This window comes from Rattus norvegicus, chromosome 7 (assembly GCF_021556685.1).
Source record: "Rattus norvegicus strain SHRSP/BbbUtx chromosome 7, alternate assembly SHRSP_T2T, whole genome shotgun sequence".
NCBI lineage: Eukaryota > Metazoa > Chordata > Mammalia > Rodentia > Muridae > Rattus > Rattus norvegicus.
In genome coordinates, this window is record NC_141540.1 from 40,512,897 (window position 1) to 40,518,896 (window position 6,000).

The window sequence follows — 6,000 nt, forward strand, 5'->3', positions numbered from 1 at the left end:
GGGAAAACAGCCTGCTAGGGTGGAGTGAAGTGGTTAGTCATTTCTCCACCTTTACGAGTTATTCCTCTGCACTGAAGTTACCTTTCCTACTGGCAGATACAAAGATCACATTATGCGTGGTGCCAAGGGGTGGACCCGAGAAGGTGCTGGCAAGAGGTGGAGTGACTGGTGATGACTGGCTGGTTTTTATGTAGACAAATTGACCAGAAGGATTTTTTTTTTAATTTGGCATAAGGACTTACTTCTTTCTTCTTCTTTTTTTCTTCTTCTCACAATAATGAATGAGCTTGTTTGCAATTATACAACAAGTTCCCATTCATTAGCAACCAGAGCGGGATCCCAGCACTGGGACTTTGAATGTGCAGTTTCTTATTTGGTCCAAGGTCGAGCAATTTCAGCAGTCAGCTGTGGTGCTGCCAGCTCAGGTGTCCTGGGAGTGCTTTGATGTTTGCTCGTGCAGGAGGGCTGGATCTCCCTCTCTTGAATATATGAGGCTCAGGGCCTGTCATTTGTTTCGGAGATATGGAGTAACTGTAGACAGAAGTTTCAGCTTTGTCTGAAACTTATGTCACAAGGGAAGAGAATTTTCATATAGCTGCTGGACTTTGGATGACCCAACATTGTTTCCTCTTAGGAGTTGGGCCAAAGGACACTTCTTCACTAAAGCAAACAGGAGTCCTCCATCCACTTCATTCCTCTGACTGTGATCTCCCTTGAAAATAAAGAGTGGCAATTCTGATATTTGAATGTTTTTTTTTCTCTCAAAAGCAAAAGTTCATTTATTGTTTTTTGATTACTTAATTACTTATTCTTGTTATTACTGTTGCTTTTGTGAGAGAGGGCACCAGTATGGAGCTTAAGTATGCCTTGAACTTGTGATCCTTCTGCTTCGGCCCCCAAGGACTAGAATTATAGATGCTGCCATGCTTGGCTCAAAAGGAAAATTGACCCCTGCCTTGAAATTGGACATGATTGTTGTTTGTGTAATTGTGTTTGTGTGTTGTGAGGAGTGATGTGGTGTAGTGGGGGACAGTGTGATGGTGTGCAATAGGGGACAGTATGATGGGGTGCAGTGGGGACAGTGGGATGGGTACAGTGGGGACAGTGTGATGGGTGCAGTGGGGACAGTGTGATGGGGTGCAGTGGGGACAGTGTGATGGGTACAGTGGGGGACAGTATGATGGGGTGCAGTGAGGGAACAGTGTGATGGGTGCATTGGGAACAGTTTGATGGGTACAGTGGGGGACAGTGTGATGGGTATGGTGATTGTGAGGAGGCTGACAGTGACAATTTTTTTTGTAGCTATCAGTCAAAGCAGAATCATGTTCTGAGATCCTCTGACATGCCCTTTGACCCAGATGACAAAGGTGTACAGGAGCCCACAGGATACCACGCAGAATCAAGGCAGAGCCAGCAAGCAGCACTGTACTGTTCCATGAGTTTTTACAACTGTCTACCATACAGTGCCTGAATTTCCTACAAAAGAAAGTAAAACGAGGATTTCTTTCAGACCTTCATTGTAATGGTTAAATGCATTAAGGACTACAGCACATGAATTTATTTATAGAATATAATTTCATTATACTTAATGGAAACTATATTCCATAATATAATGAAAACTAAATTGCATATATATTACACGCATACATATATGAGTTTGAAATGAATGTGGGCCTTTTATTAAATAATATTTTTCATAAACATCTGGAATTCTATTTAAGAAATTGCAACTATGAACCTTGTTCCACTTAGAGGTAGTCTTGGTTCTCCACAGCCATCTTCACAGAAGGGAGAGACCTCAGCACATCACCATTTCATTTGTTTTCATGTTTCTTCACAAATGGTGAAAATACTAAAGCACAGACAAGGAATATTCACAACGTGGCCAACATTATCAATATGAAATCAGACATTTAAACCATTTCCCGATTAAATAAACCTGGTTGTCAGTGCAGCTCTGTAGGCTTGTCTAGTCGGGCTGGTCTCTATGTTCCTGATAGTGCTTGAATCCATCTGCTTTCCTATTCTCTACATCTGCCTCTTCCTCCCTTCTGTCTCATCAAAGGTCCAGGAGGGGCCCCAAGAGCACCTCATCTTCCTCCACCAAAGCTATCCTTGTCCATGCAATGGTCACTTTGAAACTATCCCTGCCTTCACTCTAGCCACCTCTGAACATCCTTCCAGGACTATTTTGGTCCATAAGTCCACATCTCTCTCTCTGAAAGTTCCCAGGAGATGCTTTGGCCTCTATCACTACCTGGAGGTGGGGAAAGTGATGGGAAGAAACACTGGAGCTCAGGGGTGCACACTGACTGCATTCTGTGTTCCAGGTGAAGTTTTGGTTTCTTCAGCCTGGATTGGGACCTTGTCAGTCTCTAACCAGGACCTCCACAGAGCGGTGGTGGCTTCTCTCTGCTCTTGCAAGGTTGCATGCCACCCCAGGCTTGCTCTGGGAGGGAGAGAGCAAAAGAAATCTTAAGTTTGCTTCCTTGAACAATCTTTCCCATCGCCAGTTGGATCTTCAGAGGACATTGTGGAAGCTTTCCCGTCTCCTTATCCAGGTAGATGTGGATCATGGGTTGTCAAGTTCTTTTGTTCATCTCCACAACCCCACAGCCTGCCCTATTGTCCAGTCACATTGTCATTTAATCCTTGCCCACAAGTTTCACAGTTGTCAGAGTCTTCATTCGGATCTACGAGAACATCTAGATTAAGATCTGGTCCTTCACCCAATGGTCCTATTGAAGCCACGCTGGATCTCTACCACCCATTCCATTGTGTCCTCCTGCTGGCCAACCCTAGTCATGGGTCCATGACCAAATCCCTCCCCTCCCCTGCCCCAGTTATCAGGGCCACTCATGCTCCTATTCTTCTTTTGTCTGGAAAATCCTCCAGACTCCTGCCCATAAAGACCCACGATGCTGTGGCTGTCCTGTCAGGATTAACTCTGCTGTGCTCTGATCTCTATATTGATTTGAAGCTACGTTTTAGGGTCCAATCTGGAGAGGGTAAATTAGTGAGAGGCTGCCACCCACAGGTGCATTGTTGACCCCAGCTACTCTGCTATCCACAGCTTCTGGGTTGCTCGTGGGTGTTCTACTGAGAATATCTGAACATGAAGAGGAGTAGTTAGCGTGAGGATAGGATGGGGGTGCTGTGAGTGGCTGCTGCATGGGGTAGCTCCCAGGTGCCTGGGGATAACTGTAGTCACTCTGCTCATATCTCAGACTGTGCTGTACTATCTCTCCCTGTGCATCTCTCTCCCTATGCTAGATTGGAGTTGACTATTCTCAGGGTCTTGTTATCATCCTGAGGTCTTGCATGTATAGTGGCTGTCGTCTCCAGTCCATAGGCTAGGTAAGCAGACTGGGTGGCATACAAGACTAAGCTGCCTAGAAGCCTGGATTGTGGTGACTGGAGCAGTGGTGTCATAAACACCAGCAGCAAACTGGGACAGGTTGGCTGTATGCCTCTGGGCTGTTGAGCAGGATCAGCACGGGAAACTGTCCATACGAAGTCACATATGTAGTCTGCCCATTGGTGACAGTGGTCTGAGCTGAGTACCGTTGACATTAGTAGCTCCTCATAGGTTCCACATTTTGTTGCCCATCTGTCTGGGTGGTCTGGGTGTTTCCACGGATTGGATGAGTGGTGTAAGGACCATAGCCATACTGGGTGACAGCTTAGCTGTAGGTACTGGAACCTGTGGACTACATTTTCTCTCCTAAATGTACTAAAAATCAGCCACCTAAGGAAATCCTATGAGATAGATTTTTGGAATAAATAGATGTTTTTTCTTTAATATATATTATATAAAGATAAAGAGTATATATTTATACATTTTATAAATATATAAAATATAAACAATATATATTTATATAATAGAGTATATACTATATTATTACATAGTTATCGCATACATAAATATTACACACTATATAATTCATTGTATTATACATAATATATTATGTATAATTAATATATATTACAAGTATAGATATTATATAATATATTTTATAAAGGATAATATATATAAAGAATATAATACATTTAATAATAAAGATAATATATAAGAATATAAGAATAAAATTTAGTAACATATTTAATAATAAAGATAATATTTTTAAATATATATTTAAAGATATAAATATATTATATATATGACATATATCTTATACATGTACATAAAGATATATGTGAAGACATGTAAAATAAAATATATCTTAGATATAATATATCTTTATTATACATGTATTTGCATATGTATTTTTATAGCTTATAGTTGCTAAACCTAACCAGGACTCCAATGCTCTAAATGCTCTCAGGGGCTCTGAGATTTTTATACTTTAGAGGAAGCAGGAATGAGGAAATTTGCTGAGAAGAGGGATATTTAAGGAGAGAGGCAGGGAAAGGGGGAAGTTGTGGGGAATGCCCGTGGTCCCTCTGGTCACAGGGCTGCCTGTAGCCTGGGGAAAGTGCAGCAGATTGTGTCAGTCCTGGAAGGTAGTTATGAGGCTATCACTTAAGTGTAGAGGTGGGGATCAGAGATGGATGAAGCTTACGGTCCCCCAAAGAAGGCTTTTGAAACATTTTGGGGATCCCTCCTTGAATAGCTGGAGATGTTAAAGCTTAGAGCTAAGATCACTGTGGTTCTGAGTATGCGTTACTCAGGTTAGGACCACTCAGATGTCACAGTAAATCTAGACTTGAGAGTTTGTGGTGATCACTAGTACTGAGTTTTTTCTTCATTGAATATAAATCTGTTCATTAGTTCTAAGATTTTGCTTGATTTGAAAGGACTGGATTTTTGGGTCTCGGAAAATGAAGACACAAAATAAAATAACAATATAGGAATATTAATTGTTTTGTCTTGTTTTCTGTTTGTTTTTCAATACAGGGTTTCTCTGTGTAACCCTGGCTGTCCTGGAACTCTCTATGTAGACCAGGCTGGCCTCCAACTCAGAGATCCATCTGCCTCTGCCTCCTGAGCACTGGTATTAAAGATGTGCATCGCCACCACTCGGCAGTATTAACCTTGACTATAAATACACTTTCATATTAGAAACACTGAGGCGTGAATTGTTGATAGCTGCATTTTTAGACTCGAGAAGATCAACTTACTATAAAATCACAGAAACTCAACTTGTGAGTTGTGTAGGTAATCAGACTACAGAGTTGCATCCTGTCTGCCTACTTACCCGGTAGGTCTTTGATGTTAAGGTGAGCTTAAAGCTTTTGTTACTTGGAAGAAGGACAAGGTGAGCACTGGGGGACTGCCCTGCCCTGTAGTGTAGTCATGACTGTAACAGTGACTGCTGAAGACTGATGACCATTGGAGACACTGCCTCTGAAGCTTCGGGTATGTTAGCGCGAGTCTGTGAGCTCCGCATCCCTCTGTAACCAGGAGACAAGGGTGGGGTGGGGGGGTTCGCAATCCCATTTTACAGACAAGGAAACCACATCTTAGGATTTTGTTGTTACCTATTTTTATTTTCTCCCAGCAGGGTCTCGTGAGCCCATGCTGGCGTCTAACAGACTACCGGGCAGAGAACACCCTTGAACATTACCCTCTTGCTTCCGTGCCCCAGATGCTGGAATTATGGGCCTGCATCACCACACAGCTTTCCAGCTCAGAAGGTTTAAATATCCCACGGCCATAAAGCTTCAAGACAATGGAGACACGATTTGAAACACACAGGTTGACTGATCCGAAGCTCACTCGTCAAGGGCAGGGAAAGGTGAAATGGTTAAGTCTCAAACTAAGGTATAGACAAGGCCAAAATGGCAAGAGTCCTTGCAAGGGATGGGGGCTTGGCATAAGGCTGTGTGGCTCCTTTCTTTGCTCCATAATAATAACCAGACACGGCAGGCAGGGAGCACTTTGTGTGCACTGCCTTTTGATGCTAGCAGCAGCCTAGAGGAACTACTATGGTTTCCGTTACACAGACAAGGCAACTGAGGCTGGAAAAACAATCCGTTTGGTAAGTTTCAACGAGCGTC

General features: G+C 42.8%; 1 pseudogene; it reads right to left on the reverse strand.

Annotated features, from left to right (window-relative positions):
• Positions 1-2,375: 2,375 nt before the first annotated feature.
• Positions 2,376-3,557, reverse strand: Ewsr1-ps4 (EWS RNA-binding protein 4; annotated as a pseudogene).
• Positions 3,558-6,000: the final 2,443 nt, after the last annotated feature.